The sequence below is a fragment of the Amblyraja radiata genome, chromosome 22 (genome assembly GCF_010909765.2).
Source record: "Amblyraja radiata isolate CabotCenter1 chromosome 22, sAmbRad1.1.pri, whole genome shotgun sequence".
In the NCBI taxonomy this organism is placed as follows: Eukaryota; Metazoa; Chordata; class Chondrichthyes; order Rajiformes; family Rajidae; genus Amblyraja; species Amblyraja radiata.
In genome coordinates, this window is record NC_045977.1 from 11,317,073 (window position 1) to 11,337,483 (window position 20,411).

The 20,411-nt window shown below is 47.8% G+C and overlaps 1 long non-coding RNA gene across 1 annotated transcript; it reads left to right on the forward strand.

The window, feature by feature from the left end:
• The first annotated feature begins 208 nt into the window (after nucleotides 1–208).
• Nucleotides 209–19,232, forward strand: LOC116985470. The gene is made up of 3 exons (XR_004415273.1): nucleotides 209–264; nucleotides 15,729–15,734; nucleotides 19,223–19,232. It is a non-coding gene; the product is annotated as an uncharacterized LOC116985470 (long non-coding RNA).
• Nucleotides 19,233–20,411: the final 1,179 nt, after the last annotated feature.

Consider the following 20,411-nt stretch of genomic DNA (forward strand, 5'->3'; position numbering starts at 1 on the left):
GTCATTCATACTTAGTCTGATCTCCGTGGGATGGATTTTCCCAGTGAAAAAAATTTCAAAACTACGCACGCTTTATACCCGGATGGTCACGTGGTGCGGCACTCAAATGATGCGCAAATGGCGCACCGAGGGCATATGGGTGGCGCATGGTTACGGATGTTGACGCACGGTGACGCATAATAAATTAGCATAGGCAATGTTCGTGCGTCACCATGCGTAACCATGCCTCACCACACGCTACACGTACGCCGTCAGTACGTCAGTGTACGCCATCAGTACTTCAGCGTGCACAAGGTATACGTCACGCAGGTGGCGCGCGAGGATTTTAAGCATTCCAAAATCCTGGGGCGCCATGCGTTACCACGCATCACTGCATACGCCACCACACCTCAACATGCGCCATGCGCGCATCATGACGTGCCAACCAATTTTTAGGATGTCGCGTAAATGACGCGCAAATGACGCCCAAGTGGGACAGGCCCTTTCGACTGAGATATGGATAGGACAGGTTTGGAGGAATATGGACTAAAAGTAGGTAGTGTAGCTGGTACTTGTTGGAGGGTGTGGGCAAGTTGGGCCGAATGGCCTGTTTTCACGCTGTATCAATCTATGACTACATTATACCTCCACCATCCATGAATGCTTCAAAATCAAGTGGTCGAGATTTATTGCCATATACTCAAGCATGAGGAAGTTACATAGAAACGTAGAAAATAGGTGCAGGAATAGGTCATTTGGCCCTTCAAGCCAGCTGATCATCTAAAATCAGTACCCCTTTCCTGTTTTTTCCCCATATCCCTTGATTTCACTAGCCCCAAGAGCGAAATGTAACTCTCTCTTGAAAATATCCAGTGAATTGGCCTCCATGCTTTCTATGGCAGAGAATTCCACAGATTCACAACTCACTGAGTGAAGAAAGTTTGTCCTCATCTCAGTCCTAAATGGCCTACCTCTTATTCTTAAACTGTGACTCCTGGTTCTGGACTCTCCCAACATGGGAACATTTTTCCAGCAGTTACAGTAAAAGAGTGAAAATTTAGCAGGCAAGCAGGATGCTTTCTCCAACCACCCCCATTTGAAGGCCACTAACTTCGACCGCTTCTTCCCAGTGCTTGGTACCTACTTCCAGTAGCCACTGGTTGTCCTCCAGGATGCACCGAGCCGCAGCCTGGTCCATGCCGGTCACCAGTGCGAATTCGGCGCAGAGACTCTCACGGCAGCGTCGCAACGCTTCCTCCTCGCCTTCGATTCCGACGGCCCGGGACTCTTGCACTGAGGCTGGTCCATGGCCGGAGCTGCAGCGAGCGGCTCACCAGCCCCACAAACACTCGCCAGCCCCGCTCCCCGTCCGCATCTGCCCCCGCCGCTGCTTCTGATTCCATCCCTCCCTCCACCCCGGCTCTCCAACACCCACGACCAGGTTGCTCAGAGCATAGCAGCGCCTCGTCCAAAGCCGAAGTCACTGAAACATGTCTAGCCAAAAAAGTGGGGGGGGGGCTGCAGCCACTGCTGCACCACTGTGCCGATATGTATAATTGTTATTCAAAGCAACAGAGAAATGTGGTACTGTTGATTTATTTGGGCATGAGGTGGGGGGGGGGGGGGGGGGGGGGGGTGGGTTGCAGGACACAAGTGTCCACTATGCAACAGATGTCTGACCACGCTGCCATTTTCCTGCTGCCGGAGTATAAACAGAGGATAGTTCGGGAAGCGGTAGAGACGAGGGACATAAAGCGGTGGTCCGACCAGTCAGAGGCCATGCTGCAAGATGCACTGAGCGATGTTGACTGGAATATGTTCCAAGTAAGTTCCAGTGACGTCAGTGAGTTCGCGGAAGCAGTCACGGACTTCATCGCAACAGTAACCGACAACATCGTCCCCACGGTAAGGGTAAACACGTCTCAGAATCAAAAACCCTGGGTGGACAGGGCCGTTCGTGTGGCCCTGAATGCTCGCACCGCTGCCTACAACTCGGGCCTGGCATCAGGAAACATGGACGTCTACAAGGTAGAGTCCTACTGACTACGAAGGGCGGTGAAGGACGCAAAAAGGAGGTACAGGGACAAGATGGAGTCACAGATGGAGCAGTAGGACACCAGACGCCTGTGGCAGGGGCTACGGATTGTAACCAACTACCGGAGCACCCCACCCTCATCCACAAGTGCCGGCACCTCCCTGAACTCCTTTTACGCTCGTTTCGAGATGGGCAACACCACCCCAGGTCTGCCGACTATCGACAATACCGCCAGCGGGCTGGCTTACGAAGCTGAAGAGAGGAATGTGCACACATTCTCGCTGTCCAAGCACGATGTGAGGAGGGCTCTGACAAGGGTGAACACGAGGAAATCTGCAGGCCCCGAAGGCATCTCGGGGCGAGTACTCAAGTCCTGTGCTACGCAGCTAGCTCCAGTGCTCACTACATTATTCAACCTCTCCCTGGACAAGTCCGTGGTCCCTGCCTGCTTCAAAACATCCATCATTGCACCGGTACCTAAAAATGCCTCCCCAGCCTGTCTGAATGACTACCGTCCGGTGGCCCTTACCTCGGTAGTCATGAAATGCTTTGAGAGGCTGGTGAAAAAACATGTCTGCGCCTTCCTCCCTCGCAACATGGACCCGTTACAATTCGCATACCATCGGAACAGATCCACGGACGATGCGGTCTCCCAGGTTTTGCACACCGCTCTCTCTCATCTTGACAGCCAGAAGGGGGGCTATGTGAGGATGCTGTTCACAGACTTCAGTTCAGCCTTCAACACGATAGTCCCCACCAGACTGTCCGAGAAGCTACTGGAATTAGGGCTCAACACCCCCCTGTGTGCCTGGGCCCTGGACTTTCTCAGCGCCAGGGTCCAAGGTAGTCAAGATGGGAGGGAATACATCGAAGTCCCTCACCCTGAGCACAGGATCCCCCCCAGGGTTACGTCCTCAGCCCCCTATTATACTCCCTGTACACACATGACTGTGTGGCTAGGTTCAGCTCCAACTCAATAATCAAGTTTGCTGATGACACTGTGGTGGTGGGCCTGATCTCAGACAATGACGAGAAGGCCTACCGGGAGGAGGTGGCTGATCTAGCAATCTGGTGTCAGGACAACAGCCTCCTCTTGAACATCAAAAAAACTAAGGAGCTGATCGTGGACTTTAGAAGAACACATCATCTGAGGACGTACACTCCATTGAGGATAAATGGGGATACTGTGGATAGGGTGAGCTGTTTTAAATACCTGGGAGTCCACATCTCGGAGGATATGACATGGACATCACACGCCTCAGCACTCGTGAGTAAGGCAAGGCAGCGCCCTTACCACCTCAGGCAATTGAGGAAATTCAGAGTGTCTCCGAGGATCCTCCAGTGCTTCTCCTCAGCGGCTGTGGAAAGCATCTTGTCTGGAAATATTACAATCTGGTTTGGGAATTGCTCTGCCCAGGACAAGAAGGCTCTGCGGAGAGTAGTGCGTTCGGCCGAACGCACTATGGGAACTTCACTCGCCCCTCTGCTGGAACTATACATCAGGAGGTGCAACTCCAGAGCCAATAAGATCATGGGAGACCCCTTCCACCCCTGCAACGGACTGTTCCAGCTGCTACGGTCAGGCAAACGCCTCCGTTGCCATGTGGTGAGAACGGAGAGGTTGAGAAGGAGTTTCTTCCCAGAGGCCATTTGGACTGTAAACTCCTATCTCACCAGGGACTAACTTTACTGGACCACACTACTGGTTTTTTTTAAATTGCTGTTTTTTTCCCTTTTCCCTTCCGCCCACAATATTTAATATGTAAAAGAATATGTGACTGTTCTATTCTGTTTGTAGTTTGTTTGGTTGTTTGTTTGTTTGTCTTTTTGCACAAAGTCCGCGAGCATTGCCACTTTTCATTTCACTGCACATCTCGTATGTGTATGTGACGAATAAACTTGACTTGACTTGTTGTGTTCCACCTGCCATATTGATGAAGACCGACATAGATGATTTAGAGGCTTAACCTCAAACAGCCATTCATTTCACTGTGTTCATAGGGCAGAACAAACACCTTTTTTGCATAAACAGTACAAGGTGCAGCTCATGACTCATTGTAATCCTGTAAGAATGCTTGTGATAAACACATTTGACAATCCCAATTAGTCAAAATCCACACCCATTCTTCTGTAGTGTAGTCAAGTGTCTAGTGCTTCTGATGTGATTTTAACAGACTAAGATCGAGGGCAGATTAACCCAGCAATGGTGGAAATACAAGAAATCAGGTGTAGAAAAACACCAGAATAATGTTTCTGGTATTAAACACTGTGTTTTCAAAAAACGTTTCCAAAAACTCTAAATAACAAAAACATAAAACCAGTTAGCGTCAGTTCCAAAAAAACAGTGCTAGTGAACCACGTCGGGTAACGCTTTCAGTCTGAAGAAGGGTCTCAACCCAAAACGTCACCCATCCTTTTCCTCCTGAGATGTTGCCTGACCCATTGAGTTTCTCCAGCACTTTGTGTCTATCTTTGGGTAACACTATACTGTTTAGGGAACAATAGACATTAGGGGTCAAATTGTACATGTCAGTAGCACCTTTCTTTACAGATCTGGCCTCACAACACAGCCAGCACCATTTCAACTAGTGGGATGCAATGGGACCAAGTGAGTATTTGCTTCAATTATGGGAATAGGATGGCAGTCCTTGCAGGGCTGAAGGGATCTGCCCATCTTTCTAAACACCAGTAGTTTTTACTAGACCTGAAACGTCACCCTTTCCTTCTCTCCAGAGATACTGTCTGTCCCGCTGTTACCCCACCATTTTATGTCTATCTTCAATGGTTGCCAGGGTACTATTTGTAAGGCAAGAATGCTCTGCATATTTGGTTCCAAAGCACTACAGTCAAATGCCCTACTGAGATGTGAATGCAAGAAGGTTATTTATCAATAGGCTAATGTTTTAAGCTTTTTCATATAGCATGGAAAGGGCCCTACAGCCCAACTCGCCCTGACTGATCAAGATGTCTCATCTAAGCTAATCCCATTTACCTGCATTTGGCCCATATCCCTCTCAACCTTTCCAATCCATGCTGGTAGTGATTTCCTTGACTGTACCATAAACAGGGAGCTGTCAAGTTCTAACTGGCAAATCTCAGCAGACACGGCCTAGATGTTTGCTTAGGCAAGGTTTCTGAGACTGAGTGAGCCTCATTCCCACGGGTTGAGCAGTGTAGACACCACTGTATGGTTTGTCCAGCAAATTAACGCAAGTGCTTGTGCTGCTCCCAAAATAAAGGCAGGGGCAGCCTGTCTCTGTAACCTTGCCTCAGGATCATTGCAGGTAGACCCGCTGAGATTGCCACCATATGACACCTTGTTGCTGGTTGGAACAATCTTTTGTACTCTAACAATCAAGATGGGTGGCATAATGGCACAGCGGTAGTGTTGCTGCCTTACAGCGCTTGCAGCGCCGGAGACCCGGGTTCGATCCCGACTATGGATGCTGTCTGTATGGAGTTTGTACATTCTCCCCGTGACCGGCGTGGGTTTTCTCAGAGATCTTCGGTTTCCTCTCACATTCCAAAGACGTACAGGCATGTAGGCAAATTGGCTCGGTATAAATGTAACTTGTCCCTAGTGTGTAGGATATTGTTAATGTGCGGGGATCGCTGGTCGGTGCGGACAAGGTGGGCCGAAGGGCCTGTTTCCGCACCGTATCTGTAAACTAAAAGCGAAGATGGCAGAGAGTGGTGGATTCAGTGGTCCATCTACTGGCTCCTACTGACATGGGTATCCCTCCTTCTGAAGCCCTCCCTCCGGGCTCAGAAGCACCATGGGTCCAGTGGAAGACGCTCAACCGCCTGAGAACAGGAACAGGGCGATCAAAAGCTGCCATGGCCAGATGGGGCTATGAAACTGGCCAAACCACCTGTGAATGTGGAGAAGAGGACCATACAATGCAGCACTGCCTTGTCTGCCCCCTACTACCCAACCAGTGCAGCTCAAAGGATCTTGCAGTGTTCAATAAAAACGCAAAGGACTGTGTAAAGGAATGGGAAACTCTCATATAGTCAACCAGCTTCAAAGACACGAAAAGAAGAAGAAGTGGTCCATCAAGGGCACAGCCCTCTACTTCATGTTGCTTCCTCAACACGGCGGTATCTATCATCACGGGTCACCACCGTTCATGTCATGCCCTCTTCTCACGGCTACCATCAGGCAGGCAGGAGGTACAGAAGCCCACACCACCAAGTTCAGGAACAGCTGCTTTCTTATAACTATCACATTCTTGAAACATCCTACACAATCCAGATCCTATCTCTCCCACAGGGCACTACCTATCTATGGGTTATTATTTTTCCTGTCCAAATATATTATTACATTAATGTCATGTTTTTATTTTGCCCAGCCCTTTAAAATTTTATGTACAACATATTTATAATCTACTTTTTCTTGTGTATTTGTCTCTATCTATGTGTGAGATGCTGCTGTTTGCGAGAGTTTTCATAGTATCTGCACGTATATACGATAAATATACGACAATAGTCATGAACTTGATTTTAATTTGTCTGTGAATTATTTTTTTTGGCATTATATTGCCACTGAAGCAACATACTGTAAGCACCTTCATATTGTTGGTGCTTATGAAAAGATAACAGGAACCACCGAATACGAAAATAGGTGGAGGGGCAGGTAGTGTAGAGAAAACAGGGACTCTGCAGAAGGGCTTGGACAGGTTGGGAGAGTGGGCAGAGAAGTGGCAGATGGAATATAGTACAGCAAAGTGTAAAGTCATGCATTTTGGTAGAGGGAATAACTATTTTCTAAATGGGGAGAGAATCCAGAATTCAAAAGTGCAAAGGGACTTGGGAGTGCTGGTGCAGGATTCCCCAAAAGTTAATCTGCAAGTCGAATCAGTAGTAAAGTAAACAAACGCAATGCTGGCATTTATTTTGAGAGGGCTTGTATACATAAACGGATGTAATGCTGAGGTTCTATAAGGCGCAGGTCAGGCTGCATTTAGAATACTGTGAGCAATTTTGGGCACCATATCTCTGGAAGGGTGTGCTGGCTCTGGAGAGGGTCCAGAGGAGGTTTACGAGAATGATCCCAGGAATGAGTAGGTTAACATATGATGAGCATCTGACGGCACTGGGCCTGTACTCGCTGGAGTTTAGAAGGATGAGGGGGGGGGGGGGGACCTTACTGAAACGTACAGAATAGTGAAAGGCTTGAATAGAGTGGATGTGGAGAGGATGTTTCCACTAGTGGGAGAGTGTAGAACTATAGCTCATAGCCTCAGAATTAAAGGACGTTATTTTAGGAAGGAGATGAAGAGGAATTTCTGTAGTCAGAGGGAGGTGAATCTGTGGAATTCTTTGCCACGGAGGCTGTGGAGGCGAAGTCAGTGGATATTTTTAAGGCAGAGATAGACATCTTCTTGTTTATTATGGGTGTCGGAGGTTATCGGAAGAAGGCAGGAGAATGGGGTTAGGAGGGAGAGATAGATCAGCCATGATTGAATGGCAAAGTAGACGATGGACTAAATGGCCTAATTCTGCTCCCATCACTTTGATCTTATGATCTTTTTACTGTTCGCCTTCCTGAGTTCTGATATGGAAATATGGCATTTAAACTAAAAAGGTTAATAGTGAGAAAGTGGAGAGCATAGGTTTAAAAAAAAAATCATTGCGGCTCAAGAAATACATCTGCGCAATCTCCCAAGTGAAAATCAATTTCAAGTTGAAGTTGAAGTTTATTGTCGTAGGCAGGAGTACAGTGAAGGGCACTTCTTGCTTGCAGCAGCTTGGGATTCACTCTGCCTAAAACCTTGAATTGATTGGAAGATGCAATCCATTCCAATCAACAAATCAAAGGTTCATAGGTCAGTTTATTGTCACGTGTACCAATTAAGGTACAGTGAAACTCAAATTACCATACAGCCATACTAAAAAAAGCAACGACATAAAAGTTAACATAAACATCCACCACAGGGGATTCCCCACATTCCTCACTGTGATGGAAGGCAATCAAGTCTAATCTTCTTCCCCTTTATTCACGCGCGATCGGGGCAGTCGAACCATCCGTGATCGGGGCGATCGATGCTCCCGCAGCCGGCGATCGAAGCCCTCGCGTCGAGGCGATAGAAGCTCCCACGTTGGGGCGGTCGAAGCTCCTGCGGCTCGGAGCTCCCGAAGTCGGTCTCTAACCAGGGACCGCGAGCTCCACGATGTTAAGTCATGCAGGCTCCCCCGTTGGAGCTCCGGCAAGAGGCCGCAGTGCGGACGGAGGTACGATACAGAAAAAAATCGCAACTCCGTCAAGGTAAGAGATTAGAAAAAGTTTCCCCACCCCCCTCATAAAACAAGCCAAAGAACACAAAAACATACATTTAACACATACTAAAAAATAACAAAGAGTCAGTCTGATGTACTGTGCTGATAGGGACATGACTTTGCATGTAACCAGGCTTGTCCGGGCTGGTTCCTGCTTTTCCGTTTAAGAGAAGCTAGGGAGGGATGGATTTAAAACGCTGTTCAAGCTTTTCATCTCTATGCAACTGAGACCAGAATACACGTCTCATACTTTATACTGTTGAGACCAGGCTGATTTACTTTACTTTTACTTACTTTAGAGATACAGTGCAGAAACAGGCCCTTCAGCCCACCGAGTCCGCACCGACCAGCGATCACCACGTACACTACCACTATCCTACACACTAGGGCCAATTTATTTTCAATTTTACCGCAGCCAATTATCCCACAAATCTGAACGTCTTTGGAGTGTGGGAGAAAACCTAACCACCTAGTGAAAACCCATGCGGGCAAGTGGAGAACGTACAAACTCCACACAGACAGCAGTGATGATATGATGCATCCTCCCACAAGTTTCTCAATGTAACTTTGCATCTCATCCATTTATGTCAGCAGCAGTTTAAGTGCAGGATCTGGTACTTCTGGAGTCCTTTGTGTCGTCTTGTGTATCACCTTTGGAGTATTTGGAGTATTGTGATTAGTTTTGGGCTCCATATCTGAGGAAGGATGTGCTGCCATTGGAGAGGGTCCAGAGGAGGTTTACGAGAATGATTCCAGGAATGATTGGGTTATCATTCGATGAGCATTTGACAGCACTGGGCCTGTATTCGTTGAGGTTTAGAAGGATGAGGGGAAACCTCATTGAAACTTACCAAATAGTGAATGGCCTGGATAGAGTGGATGATTCAATAATGGCTGATCTATCTTTCCCTCTCAACCCCATTCTCCTGCCTTCTCATCATAACCCCTGACACCCGTACTAATCAAGAACCTGTCAATCTCTGCCTTAAAAATCTCCATTGTCTTGGCCTCCACAGCCTCTGTGGCAATGAATTCCACAGATGTACTACCCTCTGACTAAAGAAATTCATCTTTCTAAAGATATGTCCTTTTATTCTGAGGTTATGGACTCTGGTCCTAGTGGAAACATGGTCCTATGGACTCAGGTCCACTAGTGGAAACATGTCCACATCCACTCTATCCTGGCCTTTCACTATTCAGTAAGTTTTAATGAGGACCCACTCATCCTTTTAAACTCCAGCCAGAACAGGCCCAGTGCCATCAAATGCCCAAAGTGCCCAGGGCCATCAATAACTTCAGAATAAAGCTCCAGGAACAGGCAACAAGAAGCGTTACTGAAGAGCAGCCTAGATTCATTGCAATGAGGCAGAGCACATCGACAGATTATGGATTTTGTATTCCACGATAGTTAAGATGCGCAGGGCAATGTTAAGGTGAGTGGGACAAAGTTTAAAGGAAATGTGCGGGACAACTTTTTTGCATAGAGGATAAGTTATAGTGATAGGTTAGTTATAGTTTAGTTTAGTGTCACTTGTACCGAGATACAGTGAAAAACTTTTTGTGGTGCTAGCCAGTCAGCGGAAAGACTATACATGATTACAATTGAGCCGTCCACAGTGGACAGATAATGATAAAGGGAATAATATTTAGTACAAGGTAAAGTCCGATTAAAGATAGTCTGAGAGTCTTCAATGAGGAAGATTGTCTCAGGACCGCTCTCTAGTTGTTGGTAGGATGGTTCAGTTGCCTGATAACAGCTGGAAAGAAACTGCCTCCGAATCTGGAGGTATGTGTTTTCACACTTCCGTACCTCTTGCCTGATGGGGAGAGGGCAGAAGAGGGAGTGACTGGGGTGAGACTGCACCTTGATATGCTGGTGGCCTTGCCATGGCAGCGTGAAGTGTAGATGGAGGCAATGAAGGAGGTTTGTTGTGTGATGGTTGGTGAGAGCTTGGAACACGCTGGCAGGGTTGGTGGTTGAGGCAGATACGACAGTGGCATAGGGATATTCAGGGGTATGGGTTATGCACAGATACTGTCGATAAGAGACAATCTTGACATCATGTTCGGTACAAAGATTGTGAGCCAAAGGGCGTGTTCTATGTTCCAATATTCGTGGTAGTAAACTATCACTGGCTTATACAGTGTTATTGCATTTGTCTCATTATTGATGCAGTCAATTAACTTTAATGTATAAAAACTTCACCAAATATGTTGTTCCTCATTGTTGGTGCCAAGATGTAATCGGTAGCACTGTTAAATCAGTCAAGCATTTTTCTGACATTCAGTCACATTTGCCAAATTAAAATGTTCTTAAGAACTATTAGAAACAAACATGAGATACGCTCCTAAAATATTACAAGCATTCAAATAATTTTAGTCCAAGTTAACTGATGTTTAATCTGGAGGAGCAGTCCCACACCCAGTCCAACCTGGCAACAAGACATTCCTCAAGACAAGTGGGGGAGTTACCACAAGTATGAACCATTCTATATTTCCCTTGATCACCATCCCCTTTAATCTGTGCTTTCACACCTTACCCTTCCATATCTCTATGCCTCCCTCTCCCCTGAGTCTCAGTCTGAAGGAGGACCTCAACCCGAAACGTCACCCATTCCTTCTCCCCAGAAATGCTGCCTGTCCCGTTGAGTTACTCCAGTATTTTGTGTTTATCTTCGTTGTAAACCAGCATCTGCAGTTCCTTCCTGCACATTTGCACTCGCTGACTGGATTCCGAGATCTCCGGGAGATTCCAACATTGCAGCAGAGACAAGGTAGCAACTTCTGCTGGAATCAAAGTTGTGTGGAGATTCCAAATTTGGTGAGGTTTATACACACTGGCAAGGAAATATTATTTTAGAAAGGGTGAGAATGAAAGAAAACTATTATGTAGAAGATAGACACAAAATGCTGGAGTAACTCAGCGGGTCAGGCAGCATCTCTGGAGGAAAGTAATAGGTGATGTTTCGGATCTGAAACGTCACCTATTCCTTTTCTCCAGAGATGCTGCCTGACCCGCTGAGTTACTCCAGCATTTTGTGTCTATCTTCGGTGTAAACCAGCATCTGCAGTTCATTCCGACACATTATGTAGAAGAGTTTGCTGCAATCGTTGTTACGTGAACTGCTTGGATTGTTTTCAGGGAGCCAAGCGAGGGAATCACAATTCATTAATAAGTCACGTCAAGTCAAGTTTTATTCGTCACTTTATTTGCCAGCAGCAGTACAATAAAAAAAGAACACCCAATACACAATAAAAATTTAACACAAATATCCACCACAGCATTCATCACTGTGGTGGAAGGCACAAAATCTGGCCTGTCCTCCTCCATTTTCCCCCGTGGTCGGGCGTTCAGATGTGCAGACAAGGTAAGTCCAGGTAAGTCCTGAATCGGTGCTTCCCCACCGGAGAACGCAGCAGGCCGGCGGTCGAAGATCTAAAGTCCCCGCCCCGCCGCAGCCAGAAGCACCGCAGACCGCAGGGCCGGCGGTCGGAGCTCCTCTCCAGGGATCCCCGGCAAGGGATCCCGCTCCAGATGGAAGACCCCGCCGTGTCCTCGGTTAGAAGTAGGCCACGGGCCGGCGGTTAGAGCTCTTCTGCTCCGGGGTCCTCAACGAGGGATCCCAGGCTCCGGACGCTGCGCCAGCTGGAGCTCCGCAGACCGCGGCTTTAGGCTTCTGCGGGCCATCCAATGGAACGCTCCCCTCCGGCGACGGCTCGCCGCTCCGCGACGAAAGAGTCCTCGCTGTGCCCGCTGCTGAAGCCCCGGGCACGTCTCCGGGAAAGGCCACACCGATCCTCGATGTTAGGCCACGGGGGAGGCTACATGGAAAAAGTCGCCGTCCGTGGAAGAGGCGACCGAAGCGGTTTCCCCCTTACCCCCCCACACCACCCCCCATACAAGACACATAGAGAAACATTAAAAACACACATTGAGACACACTAAAAAAACAAAATAAGTAGAAAAAACTAACACTAAGCTCGCAGCGCCCCCACCGACCGTATGTTCAGGATGTTAGGTGTCAGTGGCAGGACATGCTCTTTGGCAGTAAAACTTTTTGGGATAACATGTGGCTTGGAAGGGCAACATGTAAATGCTTCTCTTTTTCTTTACTTAACCATTGCCATTTACTTAATCTTTATTAGAAAGTTTGTTTCCCTTCTACTTGTTAAGGTTTCTCTCCAGGGTTCTTCCTATTCATCTTGCTGCTCTGATTGTTGAAGTTGAAGAATAATTTAAGACGCAAAGTGCTGGAGTCACTTAGTGGATCTGACTGCATCTCTGGAGAGCATGGATAGGTGATGAGAACCTCCTTCGTCCCGACCCATAACGACACCTATCCATGCGCTCCACAGATGCTGCTTGACTCACTGAGTGGTCCACAATGTTTGAGCAAATACTTTGCGCCTTTCTTTTTGTAAACCAGCAGTTCTTTGCATCCATGTTGAAGAATAATTTGTGTGGGAAGGAAAGTGGAGACAGATTCAATGGCGATTTTTTCAAAAAATGAAAGTGAAATACTTAGAAGGAGATGGGAAAATGTAGGTGAATTGGGCGAATGGAATTACCCTTCCATATAGCTAGCTTAGAAACAATGGGCTGAATGGCCTCTGCCTGTACTATATTGTTGTGAGAGTGTGCTGCCATTTGTAGACTGACTTCGAAGCTCAGATGATGCAGCATAGCTTTGTTCCTCTAAATGGCTTGTAAGTCATCATTGACCTATAAATTAAATATAAAATAACACATAGATAGGATAGGGTTATACTAGTAGAAATCAGAAATGAACCGAATGAAACCTGAGGAGATTATTAATGTAACCAGATTCTTATGATGTGCTGCTTTCTTGGAACAAATCTCTTACCGCACCTACTATTGAAGTATGAGGCAGATTAGTCACATTAAGTTCGCAAACTATATAATTCACATCAAACTAATACGTTCTTTCCTCGTACTTCTTGGCAATTTCTTCTGGACCAAGGGTGACTTGTTTTCTCTCCAGCTCTGTGCATTCTGAGTGGCCGATGAAGTAATTGTGAGACCCACAAACACGACACGTTTGACAAGGGAGGCAGATGTGTCGTGGAGCCAACGTCCTATCTTTAGACTTTAGAGATCCAGCGCAGAAACAGGCCTTTCAGCCCACCGTGTCCGCGCCGACCAGCGATCACCCCGTACACTAACATGATCCAACACGCAAACGACAATTTACAATTTTTACTGAAGCCAATTGACCTACAAACCTGTACATCTTTGGAGTGTGGGGGGAAACTGGAGCATCCAGAGATAACTCAAGGGCCTGTATGGAGTTGTGCGGGGCTGGCCCCAACATCGCGCGGGGCTCCGAAAAACAGACCGTGTTCAAAAATTCCGCGCGACAACGGCCTGTCAGCCCGCAGCCACATTGAGGCCGTACGCAGCATCTTGACGCCGTATGCAACGTCTTGACGGCGTACGCCTAGCGTGTGGCTTTGCGCGATGACGTCACCGCCCGGCGTGCCGATGCATGATGAAGTAACCGCCCAACGCCGTGCGACGTCCAAATTCAGTCGGCCCGGCTCCTGCCCAGCTGATTGGTGAGTATGATTTTGGGACCAGCCCCGCACAACTCCAGACGGCTCTGCGGTTGGAAGTGGGACCGGCCCCGCGAGGCCGTACGCCTCAAGCCACCACGTTTGGTCGCGCTAGATGCATGCAATCGCATGCTGGTGGGACACGCCCTTCATGCAGTCACACAGAAAACATACAAACTTCATACAGGCAGCACCCGTAGTCAGGATTGAACCCAGATTACTGGCGCTGTAAAGCAGCAACTCTACCGCTGCACCACCGTGCCACCCTATCATTTATACTGGGTTTTGTTCTGATCAGAACAAACTGACAAGGTTTTCAATGTTCCCTCTCCATTTTGTGTGGTCACGGGAAAGATGTTCTCTTGATAGACACAAAAAGCTGGAGTAACTCAGTGGGTCAGGCAGCATCTCCGGAGAAAAGGAATAGATGACGTTTCGGGTTGAGACCCTTCTTCAGACTGAGTCAGGGGAGAGGAAAACGAGAGTACTATGAAAAGGTACAAAACAAATCAGAGCTGGCACCGATGACTGAAGAAAGGTGGAGCCCACAATGGTCCATTGTTGGCTGTGGAAGAGATGGCTGTGGGAGTGAGTCCGGGATGAAACGTGTCCGTGGAGCCGGGGACCAGGAGGGATCACAGAGGGGGGCAGCGAGAGAGGATATTGTAGAACTCCCGTGGGAGAGAGGAGGTGAACATCTTCAACGTTGGCATGACTTGAGGAAATTTGGCAATGATTGTTCGGTATCTTTTCATACCTCTAGTTTCCCTCTCCTCGGACTTTCTGGAGAAAAGGAATTGGTGACATTTTGGGTCGAGACCCTTCTTCAGATGATAAAGAAGGGTCTCGACCCGAACTGACACTTATTCCTTTTCTCCAGAGATGTTGCCTGACCCGCTGTTACTCCAGCATTTTGTGCCTATTTCGGTTTTTTTTTAGTTTTAGAGTTACTGTGCGGAAACAGGCCCTTCGGCCCACCGGGTCCATGCCGACCAGAGACCCCCGCGCATTAACATTATCCTACTGGGTCAATGTTTACATTTACCAAGCCATTAAACCTACAAACCTATACGTCTTTGTAGTGTGGGAGGAAACCGAAGATCTCGGAGAAAACCCACGCAGGTCACGGGGAGAACGTACAAACTCCGTACAGACAGCATGTAGTCGGGATCGAACCCGGGTCTCTGGCGCTGCATTCGCTGTAAGGCAACAACGCTACCGGTGCACCGCCAGCATTTGCAGTTCCTTCCTAGACAGATGTTCTCATGAATCCAGTTTGATGAAGATTTCATGAACACGTCCTGGCTCACTGTCTCAAGGCAGTCCTGAAGTCAGCACTCGGCCTCCATAGACCACTGCTGTGTTGTTCTTTTCAGTGGTGCCTCTGGCTTCAATCTCTGTGTTCAGTTTTGTGACTGTGTTAGAGATACAGCACGGAGACAGGCCCTTCGGCCCACCAAGTCCAGTGATCCGACCAGTGATCCCTGCATTATCCTACATACTGGGGACAATTCACAATTTTACTGATGCCAATTAAACTACAGACCTGTACGCCTTTGGAGTGTGGAAGATTAGAGTGGCTGAAATGAGGTCAAGGGAAGGAGCGATTGGCGTATGTGATGGTGTACCAGTGGTCAGGGAGACATGCAGAAGATGCTGATGGCGTTTGTGGAGTGCGTTCCTGAAGTTTGCTGGATTGAAGTCACTGGCTATGACAGATGAATAGGACATCAGCGTTCCCAGTCTCAACAGACCCGGCGACCAAATGTAATTCATTCAGAGCCATCCTGGTATTGGCTTGGCGTTGGTGAGCAATGCGTTGGCAGCAGTACAGCCTTCCCCAAGTACCTGCTACTGACAGGTGTGTGTGAGAAAGGGTGTAGACACACCCTGATAAAACATGTCAAAGGAATGCCACCAAGCAGTGCAGCAGGGTTTGACAGGGGTGTGCCTGCAACCAGCTCCATGACTGGAATGCAGTCCGTTCACTGACACCGGTGACTGACCATTATTAAGACAGACATTGTCACAGGGTAACTCACTTTAATAGTTCAGAGTGTGGCTTGAAGTGCCCTTTGTTATGGAGTTTCTCTTCACCCCCATCCCCAAACCCCCCCCCCCCCTTCACTTTCTTATTCCTCTGCCCAAATCTCTCACAAGATGTCATCTGAATGTGAGAGCAAGGATTAACCTACATATATCTCCCTTTTTCTACCCTCTCTCTTACCTCTTCCAACCTGGATGAGTATCCATATCTCCATTTCCCCTTCCCCTTCCCCCATCCCCTCCCACCTATATTCCTTCCTCCAGCTTCACAATTCACAGCTCTTCTATTCCTATCTCCCAATCTCATGCTTTTTGTCTTTTCGTCTCAGGCCTTTGCCCAACCAGTGACTATGAAAAAATCCCTTCACCTGTATCCATCTATCACTTGCCAAACTTTGTCCCAACCCTGCCCCCCTCTCCCACCTACCCCCCCCCCCCCCCCCCCCCCACACGCACCTCTTTTAGAGATACAGAGTGGAAACAGGCCCTTTCCCCCACCGAGTCCGCACCGACCAGCAATCTCCGTACACTAGCATGATCCTACACACTAGGGACAATTTACAATTTTTACCGGAGCACCTAGGGAAAACCCACGCGGTCGCAGGGAGAACGTACAAACTCCGTACAGACAGCAGCTGTAGTCAAGATCGAACCCGGGTCTCTGGCGCTGTAAGGCAGAAACTCTACCACAGCGCCACCGTGCCACCCCTCTCTTCCAACCTCTTTGCCACCCACTCCACCACAGTCAGTCTGAAGTGGGATTCCGACCCAAAACGCCAAGATACTGCCTGACCTGTTCAGTTACTCCAGCACTTTATGTCCATTTTGTTTACAGGATAAACCTGAGCTGTGTTTTGAATGTGTGTCATCCATTCTGGCTTGAGCACAGGGCATCTGGTTAAAATGGTTTTAAAGGATAATTGTTCTTGCACGGCATGTTTTTATGACAAAGTGTCTACACTGCACCAGGCTCCATGCTGATGCCGCTTGCCTGGCGTGAGACATTTGTGGAGCTGGGTGTGAATCAAGTGGGAAGGTGCCAGCCAGGACAAGTTTAGAATCAAGGTGGATAAGATCTGTTATCAGTAGTTGATCCATGTCGCCAACTTGAGCAAGTCTCAGCATCTCCACATCACCTGACAGTGCAGGAGCCAGACTAGGGAACGCTGCCAACACACAAGCATCCGGCACAAGCTCAGCACAGCCAGAGACATCAGACCCACAGAACAACAATGAATCAGGGTAGAGAGGACGTCCAGACTCCTGGTAGTCCTGGTAAATTGCTGCAGCATCCCAGCTTACACACATTTGTTTTTAAAAAAAGGCCTTTGATCATAACAAGAGGATTTCAGTATAGGATTAGAGAGGTTCTTCTGCAGTTGTATAGGGCTCTGGTAAGACCACATCTGGAGTATTGTGTACAGCTTTGGTCTCCTAATTTAAGGAAGGACATCCTTGTGATTGAGGCAGTGCAGCGTAGGTTCACGAGATTGAACCCTGGAATGGCGGGACTGTCATATGAGGAAAGATTGAAAAGACTGGGCTTGTATTCACTGGAGTTTAGAAGGATGAGGGGATATCTTATAGAAACATATAAAATTATAAAAGGACTGGACAAGCTAGATGCAGGAAAAATGTTTCCAATGTTGGGCGAGTCCAGAACCAGGGGCCACAGTCTTAGAATATAGGGGAGGCCATTTAAGACTGAGGTGAGAAAATACTTTTTCACCCAGAGAGTAGTGAATTTGTGGAATTCCCTGCCACAGAGGGCAGTGGAGGCCAAATCACTGGATGGATTTAAGAGAGAGTTAGATAGAGCTCTAGGTGCTAGTGGAATCAAGGGATATGGGGAGAAGGCAGGCACGGGTTATTGATTGGGGACGATCAGCCATGATCACAATGAATGGCGGTGCTGGCTCGAAGGGCAGAATGGCCTCCTCCTGCACCTATTTTCTATGTTTCTATGCTTCTATATTGAGGCTCAGAATCATTGATGACAGCTTTGATGGGACCATCTTAATGCTTTCCTGCCCTCTCTGTTTTTTTACACAGAGAGTGGTGAACCTGTGGAATTCTCTGCCACAGAAGGTAGTTGAGGCCAGTTCATTGGCTATATTTAAGAGGGAGTTAGATGTGGCCCTTGTGGCTAAAGGGATCAGGGGGTATGGAGAGAAGGCAGGGATGGGATAGTGAGTTGGATGATCAGCCATGATCATATTGAATGGCGGTGCAGGCTCGAAGGGCCGAATGGCCTACTCCTGTACCTATTTTCTATGTTTCCATGTTTTTTTGTGAGGTTATGAGGCAGGATTTTAAAATCTTTATGGAGTCTCTGCTGATTTACTGAATCAGACTCTGGTGAATAAATGTGAGGGGCAATGGTCTTGCACTTTATATTTTCAAGTTTATATTTTTGTAATTTTTTTGGGGGCACAGCTGGTAGAGCTGCTGCCTCACGGCGCAGAGACCCGGGTTCGATCCCGATTGCAGGTGCTGTCTGTGTGGAGTTTGCACGTTCTCCCTGTGACAGTGTGGATTTCCTACGGGTACTCCGGTTTCCTCCCACATCCCAAAGACATGCAGCATCGTAGGTTAATTGTCCCTCTGTAAATTATCCCTCTTGTGTAGCGAGTGGTTGCGGAAGTGGGATAATAGATAACGAGTATGAACGGGTTAGCATGGACACTATGGGCTGAAGGGTCTGTTTCCTTGCTGTATTTCCAAACGATAAATTTAGATAGTACCTTTCACAATCTTGGTGCTTTACATCCTGTGATGCATTTTGGAAGTTTAGTTACTATTGGATGTGAGAAAGACTACAGTCAAATTATGCAAAGAAAGCTACCCCAGGCAGCAACATGTTAATGGCCAGATGAACTGCTTTCATGATATTGGTTGATGGATTATTTGGGTCTAAACACTGGGGTTAAACTCCTCTGCTTTGCATTGAAGTAGCCCCAGAGGATGCCTTCCCAAGAGAGCAAACAAGGGATTTGTTTAAAATGTCATCTGAAAGTAATGCACTGGAGCTGGCCATTGGTGGTGCACCTTCAGTGAATCTACCTGCCGATGCATTAAGAGCAGGCGTAACTGGGACTCCAAATCAATGCATTTTATTTTGTTCATAACAGAGGACACAAGTCAGGCGTTAAATGAACCAGCTCCACAACACAAGCCTCCTAAACTGCCAAAATGAAAACATTGGCCATGGACGCAGGAAATGCACCTCATCGACAGGCTCAATGAGTGAGGGCAATAATGCTAAAAATCTGGTACAACATCTGAAAATGTACAACCATCAGTCTGAAGAAGGGTTTCGGCCCGAAACGTCGCCTATTTCTTTCGCTCCATAGCTGCTGCTGCACCCGCTGAGTTTCTCCAGCAATTTTGTGTACCAGCAATTGGTCTGTTTGTTTGAGTGAGTTGTGCAATCCATGGGTGTCAACTATTTAACCAAAGCAACCTTTCACGTATTTTCTGGCATTAACAACTGACAGCCAACATAGGAAAAGCTTTTACAAACACCCAGTGCAACATTCCTTAAGAAGATGACTTGCAACGATTGAAAGACTCAGGGAGGGGCTACTTAGTGCACAGACTGGAATTTTAATAGTTACTAGACCAAGTGCAGACCCGTTGGGTCTGTTTCCCCAACGGCGTTTGCGGGGGGGGGGGGGGGGGCTGAGGCATCACACTCACATTAACCACCCCCCAAACACACAGGTGGGGGGAGGGGGGTTGAGAAGAGGGGAGGGAGGGGAGGAAACGGGACAGATTTGGGAGGGAAAGGAGAGCGGGGTAGGGGGTGGGGGGATGGGGAGGGAGGGGAGGAGTGAGGGAAGGGGAGAGGGGTGGGTGGAGAGAGAAGAAAGAGTGGGGAGGGAGAGTGGAGGGGGAAGGGGGGGAGAGAGGGATGGGTGGGAGAGGGAGAGGGGTGAGAAGAGGGAAACTTAGAAACATAGAAATTAGGTGCAGGAGTAGGCCATTCGGCCCTTCGAGCCTGTACCTCCAGTCAATATGATCATGGCTGATCATCCAACTCAGTATCCTGTACCTGCCTTCTCTCCACACCCCCTGATCCCTTTAGCCACAAGGGCCACATCTAACTCCCTCTTAAATATAGCCAATGAACAGGCCTCAACTACCTTCTGTGGCAGTGAATTCCAGAGATTCACCACTCTCTGTGTGAAAAATGTTTTTCTCATCTCGGTCCTAGAAGATTTCCCCCTTATCCTTAAACTGTGACCTCTTGTTCTGGACTTCCCCAACATCGGTTTCTATAAGATCCCCCCTCAATCTTCTAAAATCTAGCGAGTACAAGCCGAGTCTATCCAGTCTTTCTTCATATGAAAAAAACTTCTTCCCTGAGAGATGTGTAGCAAAATAGCGAGTCAACTGAAACCCTTAACAAACATAGACCACGCCTCAAAGTCGTTCCCATGTAAACAGCCAATACCACCAGGAATTCTGTACAACCTGCATTGTAACCTTTCGAAAT